General features: G+C 43.6%; 44 non-coding genes across 44 annotated transcripts; 25 read left to right on the top strand and 19 right to left on the bottom strand.

Moving 5' to 3' along the window:
* The first annotated feature begins 52 nt into the window (after window positions 1–52).
* Window positions 53–124, top strand: AC3HAE_031535 (transfer RNA glycine (anticodon UCC)). Its single transcript has one exon. It is a non-coding gene; the product is annotated as a tRNA-Gly (tRNA).
* Window positions 125–339: 215 nt separating this feature from the next.
* AC3HAE_031359 (transfer RNA glutamine (anticodon CUG)) lies at window positions 340–411 on the bottom strand. Its single transcript has one exon. It is a non-coding gene; the product is annotated as a tRNA-Gln (tRNA).
* Window positions 412–547: 136 nt separating this feature from the next.
* AC3HAE_031533 (transfer RNA glycine (anticodon UCC)) lies at window positions 548–619 on the top strand. The gene has a single exon. It is a non-coding gene; the product is annotated as a tRNA-Gly (tRNA).
* Window positions 620–1,001: 382 nt separating this feature from the next.
* AC3HAE_031532 (transfer RNA glycine (anticodon UCC)) lies at window positions 1,002–1,073 on the top strand. The gene has a single exon. It is a non-coding gene; the product is annotated as a tRNA-Gly (tRNA).
* Window positions 1,074–1,280: 207 nt separating this feature from the next.
* AC3HAE_031358 (transfer RNA serine (anticodon GCU)) lies at window positions 1,281–1,362 on the bottom strand. The gene has a single exon. It is a non-coding gene; the product is annotated as a tRNA-Ser (tRNA).
* Window positions 1,363–1,521: 159 nt separating this feature from the next.
* Window positions 1,522–1,593, bottom strand: AC3HAE_031356 (transfer RNA glutamine (anticodon CUG)). The gene has a single exon. It is a non-coding gene; the product is annotated as a tRNA-Gln (tRNA).
* A 665-nt stretch (window positions 1,594–2,258) lies between these two features.
* Window positions 2,259–2,330, top strand: AC3HAE_031530 (transfer RNA glycine (anticodon UCC)). The gene has a single exon. It is a non-coding gene; the product is annotated as a tRNA-Gly (tRNA).
* A 382-nt stretch (window positions 2,331–2,712) lies between these two features.
* On the top strand, window positions 2,713–2,784 carry AC3HAE_031529 (transfer RNA glycine (anticodon UCC)). Its single transcript has one exon. It is a non-coding gene; the product is annotated as a tRNA-Gly (tRNA).
* Window positions 2,785–2,999: 215 nt separating this feature from the next.
* Window positions 3,000–3,071, bottom strand: AC3HAE_031355 (transfer RNA glutamine (anticodon CUG)). Its single transcript has one exon. It is a non-coding gene; the product is annotated as a tRNA-Gln (tRNA).
* A 136-nt stretch (window positions 3,072–3,207) lies between these two features.
* Window positions 3,208–3,279, top strand: AC3HAE_031528 (transfer RNA glycine (anticodon UCC)). The gene has a single exon. It is a non-coding gene; the product is annotated as a tRNA-Gly (tRNA).
* A 382-nt stretch (window positions 3,280–3,661) lies between these two features.
* Window positions 3,662–3,733, top strand: AC3HAE_031527 (transfer RNA glycine (anticodon UCC)). Its single transcript has one exon. It is a non-coding gene; the product is annotated as a tRNA-Gly (tRNA).
* A 215-nt stretch (window positions 3,734–3,948) lies between these two features.
* Window positions 3,949–4,020, bottom strand: AC3HAE_031354 (transfer RNA glutamine (anticodon CUG)). The gene has a single exon. It is a non-coding gene; the product is annotated as a tRNA-Gln (tRNA).
* A 136-nt stretch (window positions 4,021–4,156) lies between these two features.
* Window positions 4,157–4,228, top strand: AC3HAE_031526 (transfer RNA glycine (anticodon UCC)). The gene has a single exon. It is a non-coding gene; the product is annotated as a tRNA-Gly (tRNA).
* Window positions 4,229–4,610: 382 nt separating this feature from the next.
* Window positions 4,611–4,682, top strand: AC3HAE_031525 (transfer RNA glycine (anticodon UCC)). Its single transcript has one exon. It is a non-coding gene; the product is annotated as a tRNA-Gly (tRNA).
* A 207-nt stretch (window positions 4,683–4,889) lies between these two features.
* Window positions 4,890–4,971, bottom strand: AC3HAE_031353 (transfer RNA serine (anticodon GCU)). The gene has a single exon. It is a non-coding gene; the product is annotated as a tRNA-Ser (tRNA).
* A 159-nt stretch (window positions 4,972–5,130) lies between these two features.
* On the bottom strand, window positions 5,131–5,202 carry AC3HAE_031352 (transfer RNA glutamine (anticodon CUG)). The gene has a single exon. It is a non-coding gene; the product is annotated as a tRNA-Gln (tRNA).
* Window positions 5,203–5,867: 665 nt separating this feature from the next.
* AC3HAE_031524 (transfer RNA glycine (anticodon UCC)) lies at window positions 5,868–5,939 on the top strand. The gene has a single exon. It is a non-coding gene; the product is annotated as a tRNA-Gly (tRNA).
* Window positions 5,940–6,321: 382 nt separating this feature from the next.
* AC3HAE_031522 (transfer RNA glycine (anticodon UCC)) lies at window positions 6,322–6,393 on the top strand. The gene has a single exon. It is a non-coding gene; the product is annotated as a tRNA-Gly (tRNA).
* A 207-nt stretch (window positions 6,394–6,600) lies between these two features.
* On the bottom strand, window positions 6,601–6,672 carry AC3HAE_031351 (transfer RNA glutamine (anticodon CUG)). The gene has a single exon. It is a non-coding gene; the product is annotated as a tRNA-Gln (tRNA).
* A 136-nt stretch (window positions 6,673–6,808) lies between these two features.
* AC3HAE_031521 (transfer RNA glycine (anticodon UCC)) lies at window positions 6,809–6,880 on the top strand. The gene has a single exon. It is a non-coding gene; the product is annotated as a tRNA-Gly (tRNA).
* A 382-nt stretch (window positions 6,881–7,262) lies between these two features.
* On the top strand, window positions 7,263–7,334 carry AC3HAE_031520 (transfer RNA glycine (anticodon UCC)). Its single transcript has one exon. It is a non-coding gene; the product is annotated as a tRNA-Gly (tRNA).
* Window positions 7,335–7,541: 207 nt separating this feature from the next.
* AC3HAE_031349 (transfer RNA serine (anticodon GCU)) lies at window positions 7,542–7,623 on the bottom strand. Its single transcript has one exon. It is a non-coding gene; the product is annotated as a tRNA-Ser (tRNA).
* Window positions 7,624–7,782: 159 nt separating this feature from the next.
* Window positions 7,783–7,854, bottom strand: AC3HAE_031348 (transfer RNA glutamine (anticodon CUG)). Its single transcript has one exon. It is a non-coding gene; the product is annotated as a tRNA-Gln (tRNA).
* Window positions 7,855–8,421: 567 nt separating this feature from the next.
* Window positions 8,422–8,493, top strand: AC3HAE_031518 (transfer RNA glycine (anticodon UCC)). The gene has a single exon. It is a non-coding gene; the product is annotated as a tRNA-Gly (tRNA).
* A 382-nt stretch (window positions 8,494–8,875) lies between these two features.
* Window positions 8,876–8,947, top strand: AC3HAE_031517 (transfer RNA glycine (anticodon UCC)). The gene has a single exon. It is a non-coding gene; the product is annotated as a tRNA-Gly (tRNA).
* Window positions 8,948–9,162: 215 nt separating this feature from the next.
* Window positions 9,163–9,234, bottom strand: AC3HAE_031347 (transfer RNA glutamine (anticodon CUG)). The gene has a single exon. It is a non-coding gene; the product is annotated as a tRNA-Gln (tRNA).
* Window positions 9,235–9,370: 136 nt separating this feature from the next.
* On the top strand, window positions 9,371–9,442 carry AC3HAE_031516 (transfer RNA glycine (anticodon UCC)). Its single transcript has one exon. It is a non-coding gene; the product is annotated as a tRNA-Gly (tRNA).
* Window positions 9,443–10,103: 661 nt separating this feature from the next.
* On the bottom strand, window positions 10,104–10,185 carry AC3HAE_031345 (transfer RNA serine (anticodon GCU)). Its single transcript has one exon. It is a non-coding gene; the product is annotated as a tRNA-Ser (tRNA).
* Window positions 10,186–10,344: 159 nt separating this feature from the next.
* AC3HAE_031344 (transfer RNA glutamine (anticodon CUG)) lies at window positions 10,345–10,416 on the bottom strand. The gene has a single exon. It is a non-coding gene; the product is annotated as a tRNA-Gln (tRNA).
* A 170-nt stretch (window positions 10,417–10,586) lies between these two features.
* On the top strand, window positions 10,587–10,658 carry AC3HAE_031515 (transfer RNA glycine (anticodon UCC)). Its single transcript has one exon. It is a non-coding gene; the product is annotated as a tRNA-Gly (tRNA).
* Window positions 10,659–10,873: 215 nt separating this feature from the next.
* On the bottom strand, window positions 10,874–10,945 carry AC3HAE_031343 (transfer RNA glutamine (anticodon CUG)). Its single transcript has one exon. It is a non-coding gene; the product is annotated as a tRNA-Gln (tRNA).
* A 136-nt stretch (window positions 10,946–11,081) lies between these two features.
* Window positions 11,082–11,153, top strand: AC3HAE_031514 (transfer RNA glycine (anticodon UCC)). Its single transcript has one exon. It is a non-coding gene; the product is annotated as a tRNA-Gly (tRNA).
* Window positions 11,154–11,535: 382 nt separating this feature from the next.
* Window positions 11,536–11,607, top strand: AC3HAE_031513 (transfer RNA glycine (anticodon UCC)). Its single transcript has one exon. It is a non-coding gene; the product is annotated as a tRNA-Gly (tRNA).
* Window positions 11,608–11,814: 207 nt separating this feature from the next.
* Window positions 11,815–11,886, bottom strand: AC3HAE_031342 (transfer RNA glutamine (anticodon CUG)). The gene has a single exon. It is a non-coding gene; the product is annotated as a tRNA-Gln (tRNA).
* A 136-nt stretch (window positions 11,887–12,022) lies between these two features.
* On the top strand, window positions 12,023–12,094 carry AC3HAE_031510 (transfer RNA glycine (anticodon UCC)). Its single transcript has one exon. It is a non-coding gene; the product is annotated as a tRNA-Gly (tRNA).
* A 661-nt stretch (window positions 12,095–12,755) lies between these two features.
* AC3HAE_031341 (transfer RNA serine (anticodon GCU)) lies at window positions 12,756–12,837 on the bottom strand. The gene has a single exon. It is a non-coding gene; the product is annotated as a tRNA-Ser (tRNA).
* A 159-nt stretch (window positions 12,838–12,996) lies between these two features.
* On the bottom strand, window positions 12,997–13,068 carry AC3HAE_031340 (transfer RNA glutamine (anticodon CUG)). The gene has a single exon. It is a non-coding gene; the product is annotated as a tRNA-Gln (tRNA).
* Window positions 13,069–13,238: 170 nt separating this feature from the next.
* Window positions 13,239–13,310, top strand: AC3HAE_031509 (transfer RNA glycine (anticodon UCC)). Its single transcript has one exon. It is a non-coding gene; the product is annotated as a tRNA-Gly (tRNA).
* A 417-nt stretch (window positions 13,311–13,727) lies between these two features.
* On the top strand, window positions 13,728–13,799 carry AC3HAE_031508 (transfer RNA glycine (anticodon UCC)). The gene has a single exon. It is a non-coding gene; the product is annotated as a tRNA-Gly (tRNA).
* A 657-nt stretch (window positions 13,800–14,456) lies between these two features.
* Window positions 14,457–14,538, bottom strand: AC3HAE_031339 (transfer RNA serine (anticodon GCU)). Its single transcript has one exon. It is a non-coding gene; the product is annotated as a tRNA-Ser (tRNA).
* Window positions 14,539–14,932: 394 nt separating this feature from the next.
* On the top strand, window positions 14,933–15,004 carry AC3HAE_031507 (transfer RNA glycine (anticodon UCC)). Its single transcript has one exon. It is a non-coding gene; the product is annotated as a tRNA-Gly (tRNA).
* A 215-nt stretch (window positions 15,005–15,219) lies between these two features.
* On the bottom strand, window positions 15,220–15,291 carry AC3HAE_031337 (transfer RNA glutamine (anticodon CUG)). The gene has a single exon. It is a non-coding gene; the product is annotated as a tRNA-Gln (tRNA).
* A 136-nt stretch (window positions 15,292–15,427) lies between these two features.
* AC3HAE_031505 (transfer RNA glycine (anticodon UCC)) lies at window positions 15,428–15,499 on the top strand. The gene has a single exon. It is a non-coding gene; the product is annotated as a tRNA-Gly (tRNA).
* Window positions 15,500–15,881: 382 nt separating this feature from the next.
* On the top strand, window positions 15,882–15,953 carry AC3HAE_031504 (transfer RNA glycine (anticodon UCC)). Its single transcript has one exon. It is a non-coding gene; the product is annotated as a tRNA-Gly (tRNA).
* Window positions 15,954–16,227: the final 274 nt, after the last annotated feature.

The following is a 16,227-nucleotide window of genomic DNA, read 5'->3' as shown; positions in this document are numbered from 1 at the left end:
ACGAGATATGAGATTGGGACGGGTGATTAAGGGTACAGTTTGAGTCCTGGTAGCATTGGTGGTATAGTGGTGAGCATAGCTGCCTTCCAAGCAGTTGACCCGGGTTCGATTCCCGGCCAATGCATTGGTGTCAATTTTTCAATGTCCCAGGGATTGAGTTGACTTTGGAAATCAGATTGTGGATTAGTTTTTCTGTGAAGATTGTGCTCTAGACTACTTTTCACTGAATCAAAACAAAACGCAACCGTGGTTCAGACCATCGAGAATGAACAATATCCTCAGTGAAATACCGATGAGAGAAAGAACACAGGTATGACGCCTGCAGTTACGCTCTCAAATAGGTTCCACCGAGATTTGAACTCGGATCGCTGGATTCAGAGTCCAGAGTGCTAACCATTACACCATGGAACCACGCCAACTGCAATAGTTTCTATAGAGTGTCCTTTGCTCTTTAGACTAAATACAAGGGAAAATGAAAAAATTGAAGCGTTCCACAGATATTTGAGTTTGGGTGCGATGATTTCCGAGTAATTTACATGTGGATGATGCATTGGTGGTATAGTGGTGAGCATAGCTGCCTTCCAAGCAGTTGACCCGGGTTCGATTCCCGGCCAATGCATTGCCTTCCATTTTCCAGTGCCACAGGGATTCAGGACTTTTGAAATCAGTGTCTGGATTTTCTTTTCGGTAAAGATTGTGCTCTAGACTACATTTAGGTGAAACGGAAGTATTTAACAGTGGTTCAGACCACAGAGAATGAACAAGACCCTTGCTTCAGCGAGTGAGAACTTTCAAGATCAGTGTCTGGATTTTTTTGCGGTAAAGGTTGTGCTCTAGACTACATCTAAGTGAAACGGAAAAATTGAACAGTTGTTCAGACCATAGAGAATGAACAACACCCTTCATGTCCAGAGTTGTCCTTGGTAGATCAACAGCAAACTAGGTTCCCACGAGATATGAGATTGGGACGGGTGATTAAGGGTACAGTTTGAGTCCTGGTAGCATTGGTGGTATAGTGGTGAGCATAGCTGCCTTCCAAGCAGTTGACCCGGGTTCGATTCCCGGCCAATGCATCTTTATCATTTTACCGATGCCAAAGCGAGTTTGGACTTTCAAGATCAATATCTGGATTTATTTTGCGGCGTCAAGGACTGCCACATGATGAGGATTCATCACATGTTCTACATGGTGCATGTAGAACAATGGTGCAAAATGACCAAGATCCATCATATTTTCTACATGAAGTGGAACTTGATGCACTTGTGTAAGCATGGTTAAAACGATGAGGATGGGATTCGAACCCACGCGTGCAGAGCACAATGGATTAGCAGTCCATCACCTTAACCACTCGGCCACCCCATCAGCTTGCATCACTGTAAATGCTTTGAATTTTTCCCGAAAGGTGGTCTAGACTACATATGGGCTAAGGAGAAATTTGAAAAAGTGTTTAAAGTTTAGGTATTGAAAAATGCATGAGGGGAAACAGCGTAGAGCTGTCTTCTGAAGCTACACTGCTCTAACAGGTTCCACCGAGATTTGAACTCGGATCGCTGGATTCAGAGTCCAGAGTGCTAACCGTTACACCATGGAACCATTCAATTTAGGCCGTTGAACCATATCATTAACAATAGTTTTAATAGAGCGTCCATAGCTGCCTTCCAGGCAGTTTCTGTTTAGTCTAAACATAAGTGAAACTGAAAGATGTAGCCGCTCCACCGAGATTTGAGTTTGTGCTCGATGATTCTGAGTAGATTTTTGTTGTGGCATTGGTGGTATAGTGGTGAGCATAGCTGCCTTCCAAGCCGTTGCCCCGGGTTCGATTCCCGGCCAATGCATTGGTGTCAATTTTTCAATGTCCCAGGGATTGAGTTGACTTTGGAAATCAGATTGTGGATTAGTTTTTCTGTGAAGATTGTGCTCTAGACTACTTTTCACTGAATCAAAACAAAACGCAACCGTGGTTCAGACCATCGAGAATGAACAATATCCTCGGTGAAATACCGATGAGAGAAAGAACACAGGTATGACGCCTGCAGTTACGCTCTCAAATAGGTTCCACCGAGATTTGAACTCGGATCGCTGGATTCAGAGTCCAGAGTGCCAACCATTACACCATGGAACCACGCCAACTGCAATAGTTTCTATAGAGTGTCCTTTGCTCTTTAGACTAAATACAAGGGAAAATGAAAAAATTGAAGCGTTCCACAGATATTTGAGTTTGGGTGCGATGATTTCCGAGTAATTCACATGTGGATGATGCATTGGTGGTATAGTGGTGAGCATAGCTGCCTTCCAAGCAGTTGACCCGGGTTCGATTCCCGGCCAATGCATTGCCTTCCATTTTCCAGTGCCACAGGGATTCAGGACTTTTGAAATCAGTGTCTGGATTTTCTTTTCGGTAAAGATTGTGCTCTAGACTACATTTAGGTGAAACGGAAGTATTTAACAGTGGTTCAGACCACAGAGAATGAACAAGACCCTTGCTTCAGCGAGTGAGAACTTTCAAGATCAGTGTCTGGATTTTTTTGCGGTAAAGGTTGTGCTCTAGACTACATCTAAGTGAAACGGAAAAATTGAACAGTTGTTCAGACCATAGAGAATGAACAACACCCTTCATGTCCAGAGTTGTCCTTGGTAGATCAACAGCAAACTAGGTTCCCACGAGATATGAGATTGGGACGGGTGATTAAGGGTACAGTTTGAGTCCTGGTAGCATTGGTGGTATAGTGGTGAGCATAGCTGCCTTCCAAGCAGTTGACCCGGGTTCGTTTCCCGGCCAATGCATTGGTGTCAATTTTTCAATGTCCCAGGGATTGAGTTGACTTTGGAAATCAGATTGTGGATTAGTTTTTCTGTGAAGGTTGTGCTCTAGACTACTTTTCACTGAATCAAAACAAAACGCAACCGTGGTTCAGACCATCGAGAATGAACAATATCCTCAGTGAAATACCGATGAGAGAAAGAACACAGGTATGACGCCTGCAGTTACGCTCTCAAATAGGTTCCACCGAGATTTGAACTCGGATCGCTGGATTCAGAGTCCAGAGTGCTAACCATTACACCATGGAACCACGCCAACTGCAATAGTTTCTATAGAGTGTCCTTTGCTCTTTAGACTAAATACAAGGGAAAATGAAAAAATTGAAGCGTTCCACAGATATTTGAGTTTGGGTGCGATGATTTCCGAGTAATTTACATGTGGATGATGCATTGGTGGTATAGTGGTGAGCATAGCTGCCTTCCAAGCAGTTGACCCGGGTTCGATTCCCGGCCAATGCATTGCCTTCCATTTTCCAGTGCCACAGGGATTCAGGACTTTTGAAATCAGTGTCTGGATTTTCTTTTCGGTAAAGATTGTGCTCTAGACTACATTTAGGTGAAACGGAAGTATTTAACAGTGGTTCAGACCACAGAGAATGAACAAGACCCTTGCTTCAGCGAGTGAGAACTTTCAAGATCAGTGTCTGGATTTTTTTGCGGTAAAGGTTGTGCTCTAGACTACATCTAAGTGAAACGGAAAAATTGAACAGTTGTTCAGACCATAGAGAATGAACAACACCCTTCATGTCCAGAGTTGTCCTTGGTAGATCAACAGCAAACTAGGTTCCCACGAGATATGAGATTGGGACGGGTGATTAAGGGTACAGTTTGAGTCCTGGTAGCATTGGTGGTATAGTGGTGAGCATAGCTGCCTTCCAAGCAGTTGACCCGGGTTCGATTCCCGGCCAATGCATTGGTGTCAATTTTTCAATTTCCCAGGGATTGAGTTGACTTTGGAAATCAGATTGTGGATTAGTTTTTCTGTGAAGATTGTGCTCTAGACTACTTTTCACTGAATCAAAACAAAACGCAACCGTGGTTCAGACCATCGAGAATGAACAATATCCTCAGTGAAATACCGATGAGAGAAAGAACACAGGTATGACGCCTGCAGTTACGCTCTCAAATAGGTTCCACCGAGATTTGAACTCGGATCGCTGGATTCAGAGTCCAGAGTGCTAACCATTACACCATGGAACCACGCCAACTGCAATAGTTTCTATAGAGTGTCCTTTGCTCTTTAGACTAAATACAAGGGAAAATGAAAAAATTGAAGCATTCCACAGATATTTGAGTTTGGGTGCGATGATTTCCGAGTAATTTACATGTGGATGTTGCATTGGTGGTATAGTGGTGAGCATAGCTGCCTTCCAAGCAGTTGACCCGGGTTCGATTCCCGGCCAATGCATTGCCTTCCATTTTCCAGTGCCACAGGGATTCAGGACTTTTGAAATCAGTGTCTGGATTTTCTTTTCGGTAAAGATTGTGCTCTAGACTACATTTAGGTGAAACGGAAGTATTTAACAGTGGTTCAGACCACAGAGAATGAACAAGACCCTTGCTTCAGCGAGTGAGAACTTTCAAGATCAGTGTCTGGATTTTTTTGCGGTAAAGGTTGTGCTCTAGACTACATCTAAGTGAAACGGAAAAATTGAACAGTTGTTCAGACCATAGAGAATGAACAACACCCTTCATGTCCAGAGTTGTCCTTGGTAGATCAACAGCAAACTAGGTTCCCACGAGATATGAGATTGGGACGGGTGATTAAGGGTACAGTTTGAGTCCTGGTAGCATTGGTGGTATAGTGGTGAGCATAGCTGCCTTCCAAGCAGTTGACCCGGGTTCGATTCCCGGCCAATGCATCTTTATCATTTTACCGATGCCAAAGCGAGTTTGGACTTTCAAGATCAATATCTGGATTTATTTTGCAGCGTCAAGGACTGCCACATGATGAGGATTCATCACATGTTCTACATGGTGCATGTAGAACAATGGTGCAAAATGACCAAGATCCATCATATTTTCTACATGAAGTGGAACTTGATGCACTTGTGTAAGCATGGTTAAAACGATGAGGATGGGATTCGAACCCACGCGTGCAGAGCACAATGGATTAGCAGTCCATCACCTTAACCACTCGGCCACCCCATCAGCTTGCATCACTGTAAATGCTTTGAATTTTTCCCGAAAGGTGGTCTAGACTACATATGGGCCAAGGAGAAATTTGAAAAAGTGTTTAAAGTTTAGGTATTGAAAAATGCATGAGGGGAAACAGCGTAGAGCTGTCTCCTGAAGCTACACTGCTCTAACAGGTTCCACCGAGATTTGAACTCGGATCACTGGATTCAGAGTCCAGAGTGCTAACCGTTACACCATGGAACCATTCAATTTAGGCCGTGGAACCATATCATTAACAATAGTTTTAATAGAGCGTCCATAGCTGCCTTCCAGGCAGTTTCTGTTTAGTCTGAACATAAGTGAAACTGAAAGATGTAGCCGCTCCACCGAGATTTGAGTTTGTGCTCGATGATTCCAAGTAGATTTTTGTTGTGGCATTGGTGGTATAGTGGTGAGCATAGCTGCCTTCCAAGCAGTTGACCCGGGTACGATTCCCGGCCAATGCATTGGTGTCAATTTTTCAATGTCCCAGGGATTGAGTTGACTTTGGAAATCAGATTGTGGATTAGTTTTTCTGTGAAGATTGTGCTCTAGACTACTTTTCACTGAATCAAAACAAAACGCAACCGTGGTTCAGACCATCGAGAATGAACAATATCCTCGGTGAAATACCGATGAGAGAAAGAACACAGGTATGACGCCTGCAGTTACGCTCTTAAATAGGTTCCACCGAGATTTGAACTCGGATCGCTGGATTCAGAGTCCAGAGTGCTGACCATTACACCATGTAACCACGCCAACCGCAATAGTTTCTATAGAGTGTCCTTTGCTCTTTAGACTAAATATAAGGGAAAATGAAAAAATTGAAGCGTTCCACAGATATTTGAGTTTGGTTGCGATGATTTCCGAGTAATTTACATGTGGCTGATGCATTGGTGGTATAGTGGTGAGCATAGCTGCCTTCCAAGCAGTTGACCCGGGTTCGATTCCCGGCCAATGCATTGCCTTCCATTTTCCAGTGCCACAGGGATTCAGGACTTTTGAAATCAGTGTCTGGATTTTCTTTTCGGTAAAGATTGTGCTCTAGACTACATTTAGGTGAAACGGAAGTATTTAACAGTGGTTCAGACCACAGAGAATGAACAAGACCCTTGCTTCAGCGAGTGAGAACTTTCAAGATCAGTGTCTGGATTTTTTTGCGGTAAAGGTTGTGCTCTAGACTACATCTAAGTGAAACGGAAAAATTGAACAGTTGTTCAGACCATAGAGAATGAACAACACCCTTCATGTCCAGAGTTGTCCTTGGTAGATCAACAGCAAACTAGGTTCCAACGAGATATGAGATTGGGACGGGTGATTAAGGGTACAGTTTGAGTCCTGGTAGCATTGGTGGTATAGTGGTGAGCATAGCTGCCTTCCAAGCAGTTGACCCGGGTTCGATTCCCGGCCAATGCATTGGTGTCAATGTCCCAGGGATTGAGTTGACTTTGGAAATCAGATTGTGGATTAGATTTTCTGTGAAGATTGTGCTCTAGACTACTTTTCACTGAAGCAAAACAAAACGCAACCGTGGTTCAGACCATCGAGAATGAACAATATCCTCGGTGAAATACCGATGAGAGAAAGAACACAGGTATGAAGCCTGCAGTTATGCTCTCAAATAGGTTCCACCGAGATTTGAACTCGGATCGCTGGATTCAGAGTCCAGAGTGCTAACCATTACACCATGGAACCACGACAAGCGCAATAGTTTCTATAGAGTGTCCTTTGCTCTTTAGACTAAATATAAGGGAAAATGAAAAAATTGAAGCGTTCCACAGATATTTGACTTCGGGTGCGATGATTTCCGAGTAATTTCCATAGGCATGATGCATTGGTGGTATAGTGGTGAGCATAGCTGCCTTCCAAGCAGTTGACCCGGGTTCGATTCCCGGCCAATGCATTGCTTTCCATTTTCCAGTGCCACAGGGATTCAGGACTTTTGAAATCAGTGTCTGGATTTTCTTTTCGGTAAAGATTGTGCTCTAGACTACATTTAGGTGAAACTGAAGTATTTAACAGTGGTTCAGACCACAGAGAATGAACAAGACCCTTGCTTCAGCGAGTGAGAACTTTCAAGATCAGTGTCTGGATTTTTTTGCGGTAAAGGTTGTGCTCTAGACTACATCTAAGTGAAACTGAAAAATTGAACAGTTGTTCAGACCATAGAGAATGAACAACACCCTTCATGTCCAGAGTTGTCCTTGGTAGATCAACAGCAAACTAGGTTCCAACGAGATATGAGATTGGGACGGGTGATTAAGGGTACAGTTTGAATCGTCGTAGCATTGGTGGTATAGTGGTGAGCATAGCTGCCTTCCAAGCAGTTGACCCGGGTTCGATTCCCGGCCAATGCATCTTTATCATTTTACCGATGCCAAAGCGAGTTTGGACTTTCAAGATCAATATCTGGATTTATTTTGCGGCGTCAAGGACTGCCACATGACGAGGATTCATCACATGTTCTACATGGTGCATGTAGAACAATGGTGCAAAATGACCAAGATCCATCATATTTTCTACATGAAGTGGAAATTGATGCACTTGTGTAAGCATGGTTAAAACGATGAGGATGGGATTCGAACCCACGCGTGCAGAGCACAATGGATTAGCAGTCCATCACCTTAACCACTCGGCCACCCCATCAGCTTGCATCACTGTAAATGCTTTGAATTTTTCCCGAAAGGTGGTCTAGACTACATATGGGCCAAGGAGAAATTTGAAAAAGTGTTTAAAGTTTAGGTATTGAAAAATGCATGAGGGGAAACAGCGTAGAGCTGTCTTCTGAAGCTACACTGCTCTAACAGGTCCCACCGAGATTTGAACTCGGATCGCTGGATTCAGAGTCCAGAGTGCTAACCGTTACACCATGGAACCACGCAAGTTACGCCGTGGAAACATATCGTTAACAATAGTTTTAATAGAGCGTCCATAGCTGCCTTCCAGGCAGTTTCTGTTTAGTCTAAACATAAGTGAAACTGAAAGATGTAGCCGCTCCACCGAGATTTGAGTTTGTGCTCGATGATTCTGAGTAGATTTTTGTTGTGGTATTGAGTTGCCTTTGGAAATCAGATTGTGGATTAGTTTTTCTGTGAAGATTGTGCTCTAGACTACTTTTCACTGAATCAAAACAAAACGCAACCGTGGTTCAGACCATCGAGAATGAACAATATCCTCAGTGAAATACCGATGAGAGAAAGAACACAGGTATGACGCCTGCAGTTACGCTCTCAAATAGGTTCCACCGAGCTTTGAACTCGGATCGCTGGATTCAGAGTCCAGAGTGCCAACCATTACACCATGGAACCACGCCAACTGCAATAGTTTCTATAGAGTGTCCTTTGCTCTTTAGACTAAATACAAGGGAAAATGAAAAAATTGAAGCGTTCCACAGATATTTGAGTTTGGGTGCGATGATTTCCGAGTAATTCACATGTGGATGATGCATTGGTGGTATAGTGGTGAGCATAGCTGCCTTCCAAGCAGTTGACCCGGGTTCGATTCCCGGCCAATGCATTGCCTTCCATTTTCCAGTGCCACAGGGATTCAGGACTTTTGAAATCAGTGTCTGGATTTTCTTTTCGGTAAAGATTGTGCTCTAGACTACATTTAGGTGAAACGGAAGTATTTAACAGTGGTTCAGACCACAGAGAATGAACAAGACCCTTGCTTCAGCGAGTGAGAACTTTCAAGATCAGTGTCTGGATTTTTTTGCGGTAAAGGTTGTGCTCTAGACTACATCTAAGTGAAACGGAAAAATTGAACAGTTGTTCAGACCATAGAGAATGAACAACACCCTTCATGTCCAGAGTTGTCCTTGGTAGATCAACAGCAAACTAGGTTCCCACGAGATATGAGATTGGGACGGGTGATTAAGGGTACAGTTTGAGTCCTGGTAGCATTGGTGGTATAGTGGTGAGCATAGCTGCCTTCCAAGCAGTTGACCCGGGTTCGATTCCCGGCCAATGCATTGGTGTCAATTTTTCAATGTCCCAGGGATTGAGTTGACTTTGGAAATCAGATTGTGGATTAGTTTTTCTGTGAAGATTGTGCTCTAGACTACTTTTCACTGAATCAAAACAAAACGCAACCGTGGTTCAGACCATCGAGAATGAACAATATCCTCAGTGAAATACCGATGAGAGAAAGAACACAGGTATGACGCCTGCAGTTACGCTCTCAAATAGGTTCCACCGAGATTTGAACTCGGATCGCTGGATTCAGAGTCCAGAGTGCTAACCATTACACCATGGAACCACGCCAACTGCAATAGTTTCTATAGAGTGTCCTTTGCTCTTTAGACTAAATACAAGGGAAAATGAAAAAATTGAAGCGTTCCACAGATATTTGAGTTTGGGTGCGATGATTTCCGAGTAATTTACATGTGGATGATGCATTGGTGGTATAGTGGTGAGCATAGCTGCCTTCCAAGCAGTTGACCCGGGTTCGATTCCCGGCCAATGCATTGCCTTCCATTTTCCAGTGCCACAGGGATTCAGGACTATTGAAATCAGTGTCTGGATTTTCTTTTCGGTAAAGATTGTGCTCTAGACTACATTTAGGTGAAACGGAAGTATTTAACAGTGGTTCAGACCACAGAGAATGAACAAGACCCTTGCTTCAGCGAGTGAGAACTTTCAAGATCAGTGTCTGGATTTTTTTGCGGTAAAGGTTGTGCTCTAGACTACATCTAAGTGAAACGGAAAAATTGAACAGTTGTTCAGACCATAGAGAATGAACAACACCCTTCATGTCCAGAGTTGTCCTTGGTAGATCAACAGCAAACTAGGTTCCCACGAGATATGAGATTGGGACGGGTGATTAAGGGTACAGTTTGAGTCCTGGTAGCATTGGTGGTATAGTGGTGAGCATAGCTGCCTTCCAAGCAGTTGACCCGGGTTCGATTCCCGGACAATGCATCTTTATCATTTTACCGATGCCAAAGCGAGTTTGGACTTTCAAGATCAATATCTGGATTTATTTTGCGGCGTCAAGGACTGCCACATGATGAGGATTCATCACATGTTCTACATGGTGCATGTAGAACAATGGTGCAAAATGACCAAGATCCATCATATTTTCTACATGAAGTGGAACTTGATGCACTTGTGTAAGCATGGTTAAAACGATGAGGATGGGATTCGAACCCACGCGTGCAGAGCACAATGGATTAGCAGTCCATCACCTTAACCACTCGGCCACCCCATCAGCTTGCATCACTGTAAATGCTTTGAATTTTTCCCGAAAGGTGGTCTAGACTACATATGGGCTAAGGAGAAATTTGAAAAAGTGTTTAAAGTTTAGGTATTGAAAAATGCATGAGGGGAAACAGCGTAGAGCTGTCTCCTGAAGCTACACTGCTCTAACAGGTTCCACCGAGATTTGAACTCGGATCGCTGGATTCAGAGTCCAGAGTGCTAACCGTTACACCATGGAACCATTCAATTTAGGCCGTGGAACCATATCATTAACAATAGTTTTAATAGAGCGTCCATAGCTGCCTTCCAGGCAGTTTCTGTTTAGTCTGAACATAAGTGAAACTGAAAGATGTAGCCGCTCCACCGAGATTTGAGTTTGTGCTCGATGATTCCGAGTAGATTTTTGTTGTGGCATTGGTGGTATAGTGGTGAGCATAGCTGCCTTCCAAGCAGTTGACCCGGGTTCGATTCCCGGCCAATGCATTGGTGTCAATTTTTCAATGTCCCAGGGATTGAGTTGACTTTGGAAATCAGATTGTGGATTAGTTTTTCTGTGAAGATTGTGCTCTAGACTTCTTTTCACTGAATCAAAACAAAACGCAACCGTGGTTCAGACCATCGAGAATGAACAATATCCTCGGTGAAATACCGATGAGAGAAAGAACACAGGTATGACGCCTGCAGTTACGCTCTTAAATAGGTTCCACCGAGATTTGAACTCGGATCGCTGGATTCAGAGTCCAGAGTGCTAACCATTACACCATGGAACCACGCCAACCGCAATAGTTTCTATAGAGTGTCCTTTGCTCTTTAGACTAAATATAAGGGAAAATGAAAAAATTGAAGCGTTCCACAGATATTTGAGTTTGGTTGCGATGATTTCCGAGTAATTTACATGTGGGTGATGCATTGGTGGTATAGTGGTGAGCATAGCTGCCTTCCAAGCAGTTGACCCGGGTTCGTTTCCCGGCCAATGCATTGCCTTCCATTTTCCAGTGCCACAGGGATTCAGGACTTTTGAAATCAGTGTCTGGATTTTCTTTTCGGTAAAGATTGTGCTCTAGACTACATTTAGGTGAAACGGAAGTATTTAACAGTGGTTCAGACCACAGAGAATGAACAAGACCCTTGCTTCAGCGAGTGAGAACTTTCAAGATCAGTGTCTGGATTTTTTTGCGGTAAAGGTTGTGCTCTAGACTACATCTAAGTGAAACGGAAAAATTGAACAGTTGTTCAGACCATAGAGAATGAACAACACCCTTCATGTCCAGAGTTGTCCTTGGTAGATCAACAGCAAACTAGGTTCCAACGAGATATGAGATTGGGACGGGTGATTAAGGGTACAGTTTGAGTCCTGGTAGCATTGGTGGTATAGTGGTGAGCATAGCTGCCTTCCAAGCAGTTGACCCGGGTTCGATTCCCGGCCAATGCATTGGTGTCAATGTCCCAGGGATTGAGTTGACTTTGGAAATCAGATTGTGGATTAGATTTTCTGTGAAGATTGTGCTCTAGACTACTTTTCACTGAAGCAAAACAAAACGCAACCGTGGTTCAGACCATCGAGAATGAACAATATCCTCGGTGAAATACCGATGAGAGAAAGAACACAGGTATGACGCCTGCAGTTATGCTCTCAAATAGGTTCCACCGAGATTTGAACTCGGATCGCTGGATTCAGAGTCCAGAGTGCTAACCATTACACCATGGAACCACGACAAGCGCAATAGTTTCTATAGAGTGTCCTTTGCTCTTTAGACTAAATATAAGGGAAAATGAAAAAATTGAAGCGTTCCACAGATATTTGACTTCGGGTGCGATGATTTCCGAGTAATTTCCATAGGCATGATGCATTGGTGGTATAGTGGTGAGCATAGCTGCCTTCCAAGCAGTTGACCCGGGTTCGATTCCCGGCCAATGCATTGCTTTCCATTTTCCAGTGCCACAGGGATTCAGGACTTTTGAAATCAGTGTCTGGATTTTCTTTTCGGTAAAGATTGTGCTCTAGACTACATTTAGGTGAAACTGAAGTATTTAACAGTGGTTCAGACCACAGAGAATGAACAAGACCCTTGCTTCAGCGAGTGAGAACTTTCAAGATCAGTGTCTGGATTTTTTTGCGGTAAAGGTTGTGCTCTAGACTACATCTAAGTGAAACGGAAAAATTGAACAGTTGTTCAGACCATAGAGAATGAACAACACCCTTCATGTCCAGAGTTGTCCTTGGTAGATCAACAGCAAACTAGGTTCCAACGAGATATGAGATTGGGACGGGTGATTAAGGGTACAGTTTGAATCGTCGTAGCATTGGTGGTATAGTGGTGAGCATAGCTGCCTTCCAAGCAGTTGACCCGGGTTCGATTCCCGGCAAATGCATCTTTATCATTTTACCGATGCCAAAGCGAGTTTGGACTTTCAAGATCAATATCTGGATTTATTTTGCGGCGTCAAGGACTGCCACATGACGAGGATTCATCACATGTTCTACATGGTGCATGTAGAACAATGGTGCAAAATGACCAAGATCCATCATATTTTCTACATGAAGTGGAAATTGATGCACTTGTGTAAGCATGGTTAAAACGATGAGGATGGGATTCGAACCCACGCGTGCAGAGCACAATGGATTAGCAGTCCATCACCTTAACCACTCGGCCACCCCATCAGCTTTCATCACTGTAAATGCTTTGAATTTTTCCCGAAAGGTGGTCTAGACTACATATGGGCCAAGGAGAAATTTGAAAAAGTGTTTAAAGTTTAGGTATTGAAAAATGCATGAGGGGATACAGCGTAGAGCTGTCTTCTGAAGCTACACTGCTCTAACAGGTTCCACCGAGATTTGAACTCGGATCGCTGGATTCAGAGTCCAGAGTGCTAACCGTTACACCATGGAACCACGCAAGTTACGCCGTGGAAACATATCGTTAACAATAGTTTTAATAGAGCGTCCATAGCCGCCTTCCAGGCAGTTTCTGTTTAGTCTAAACATAAGTGAAACTGAAAGATGTAGCCGCTCCACCGAGATTTGAGTTGGTGCTCGATGATTCAGAGTAAATTTTTGATGTGGCATTGGTGGTATAGTGGTGAGCATAGCTGCCTTCCAAGCAGTTGACCCGGGTTCGATTCCCGGCCAATGCATTGGTGTCAATGTTTCAACGTCCCAGGGATTGAGTTGACATTGGAAATCAGATTGTGGATTGGTTTTTCTGTGAAGATTGTGCTCTAGACTACTTTTCACTGAATCAAAACAAAACGCTGTTCAGACCATTGAGAATGAACAATATCCTCGGTGAAATACCGATGAGAGAACGAACACAGGTATGACGCCTGCACTTACACTCTCAAATAGGTTCCACCGAGATTTGAACTGGGATCGCTGGATTCAGAGTCCAGAGTGCTAACCATTATACCATGGAACCACACCAACCGCAATAGTTTCTATAGAGTGTCCTTTGCTCTTTAGACTAAATATAAGGGAAAATGAAAAAATTGAAGCGTTCCACAGATATTTGAGTTTGGGTGCGATGATTTCCGAGTAATTTCCATGGGTATGATGCATTGGTGGTATAGTGGTGAGCATAGCTGCCTTCCAAGCAGTTGACCCGGGTTCGATTCCCGGCCAATGCATGGCTTTCCATTTTCCAGTGCTACAGGGATTCAGGACTTTTGAAATCAGTGTCTGGATTTTCTTTTCGGTAAAGATTGTGCTCTAGACTACATTTAGGTGAAACGGAAGTATTTAACAGTGGTTCAGACCACAGAGAATGAACAAGACCCTTGCTTCAGGGAGTGAGAACTTTCAAGATCAGTGTCTGGATTTTTTTGCGGTAAAGGTTGTGCTCTAGACTACATCTAAGTGAAACGGAAAAATTGAACAGTTGTTCAGACCATAGAGAATGAACAACACCCTTCATGTCCAGAGTTGTCCTTGGTAGATCAACAGCAAACTAGGTTCCAACGAGATATGAGATTGGGACGGGTGATTAAGGGTACAGTTTGAGTCCTGGTAGCATTGGTGGTATAGTGGTGAGCATAGCTCACCACTATATTGACCAGGTTCGATTCCCGGCCAATCCAACTTTATCATTTTACCGATGCCAAAGCGAGTTTGGACTTTCAAGATCAATATCTGGATTTATTTTGCGGCGTCAAGGACTGCCACATGATGAGGATTCATCACATGTTCTACATGGTGCATGTAGAACAATGGTGCAAAATGACCATGATCCATCATATTTTCTACATGAAGTGGAACTTGATGCACTTGTGTAAGCATGGTTAAAACGATGAGGATGGGATTCGAACCCACGCGTGCAGAGCACAATGGATTAGCAGTCCATCACCTTAACCACTCGGCCACCCCATCAGCTTGCATCACTGTAAATGCTTTGAATTTTTCCCGAAAGGTGGTCTAGACTACATATGGGCCAAGGAGAAATTTGAAAAAGTGTTTAAAGTTTAGGTATTGAAAAATGCATGAGGGGAAACAGCGTAGAGCTGTCTCCTGAAGCTACACTGCTCTAACAGGTTCCACCGAGATTTGAACTCGGATCGCTGGATTCAGAGTGCTAACCGTTACACCATGGAACCATTCAATTTAGGCCGTGGAACCATATCATTAACAATAGTTTTAATAGAGCGTCCATAGCTGCCTTCCAGGCAGTTTCTGTTTAGTCTGAACATAAGTGAAACTGAAAGATGTAGCCGCTCCACCGAGATTTCAGTTTGTGCTCGATGATTCCGAGTAGATTTTTGTTGTGGCATTGGTGGTATAGTGGTGAGCATAGCTGCCTTCCAAGCAGTTGACCCGGGTTCGATTCCCGGCCAATGCATTGGTGTCAATTTTTCAATGTCCCAGGGATTGAGTTGACTTTGGAAATCAGATTGTGGATTAGTTTTTCTGTGAAGATTGTGCTCTAGACTACTTTTCACTGAATCAAAACAAAACGCAACCGTGGTTCAGACCATCGAGAATGAACAATATCCTCGGTGAAATACCGATGAGAGAAAGAACACAGGTATGACGCCTGCAGTTACGCTCTTAAATAGGTTCCACCGAGATTTGAACTCGGATCGCTGGATTCAGAGTCCAGAGTGCTAACCATTACACCATGGAACCACGCCAACCGCAATAGTTTCTATAGAGTGTCCTTTGCTCTTTAGACTAAATATAAGGGAAAATGAAAAAATTGAAGCGTTCCACAGATATTTGAGTTTGGTTGCGATGATTTCCGAGTAATTTACATGTGGCTGATGCATTGGTGGTATAGTGGTGAGCATAGCTGCCTTCCAAGCAGTTGACCCGGGTTCGATTCCCGGCCAATGCATTGCCTTCCATTTTCCAGTGCCACAGGGATTCAGGACTTTTGAAATCAGTGTCTGGATTTTCTTTTCGGTAAAGATTGTGCTCTAGACTACATTTAGGTGAAACGGAAGTATTTAACAGTGGTTCAGACCACAGAGAATGAACAAGACCCTTGCTTCAGCGAGTGAGAACTTTCAAGATCAGTGTCTGGATTTTTTTGCGGTAAAGGTTGTGCTCTAGACTACATCTAAGTGAAACGGAAAAATTGAACAGTTGTTCAGACCATAGAGAATGAACAACACCCTTCATGTCCAGAGTTGTCCTTGGTAGATCAACAGCAAACTAGGTTCCAACGAGATATGAGATTGGGACGGGTGATTAAGGGTACAGTTTGAGTCCTGGTAGCATTGGTGGTATAGTGGTGAGCATAGCTGCCTTCCAAGCAGTTGACCCGGGTTCGATTCCCGGCCAATGCATTGGTGTCAATGTCCCAGGGATTGAGTTGACTTTGGAAATCAGATTGTGGATTAGATTTTCTGTGAAGATTGTGCTCTAGACTACTTTTCACTGAAGCAAAACAAAACGCAACCGTGGTTCAGACCATCGAGAATGAACAATATCCTCGGTGAAATACCGATGACAGAAAGAACACAGGTATGACGCCTGCAGTTACGCTCTCAAATAGGTTCCACCGAGAATCGCTGGATTCAGAGTCCAGAGTGCTAACCATTACACCATGGAACCACGAGA

The sequence above is a fragment of the Micromesistius poutassou genome (assembly GCF_964030765.1).
Source record: "Micromesistius poutassou genome assembly, chromosome: 16".
Classification (NCBI taxonomy): domain Eukaryota; kingdom Metazoa; phylum Chordata; class Actinopteri; order Gadiformes; family Gadidae; genus Micromesistius; species Micromesistius poutassou.
Note: the sequence above shows the minus strand (reverse complement) of the source record. Positions and strands in the feature narration are given on the sequence as shown.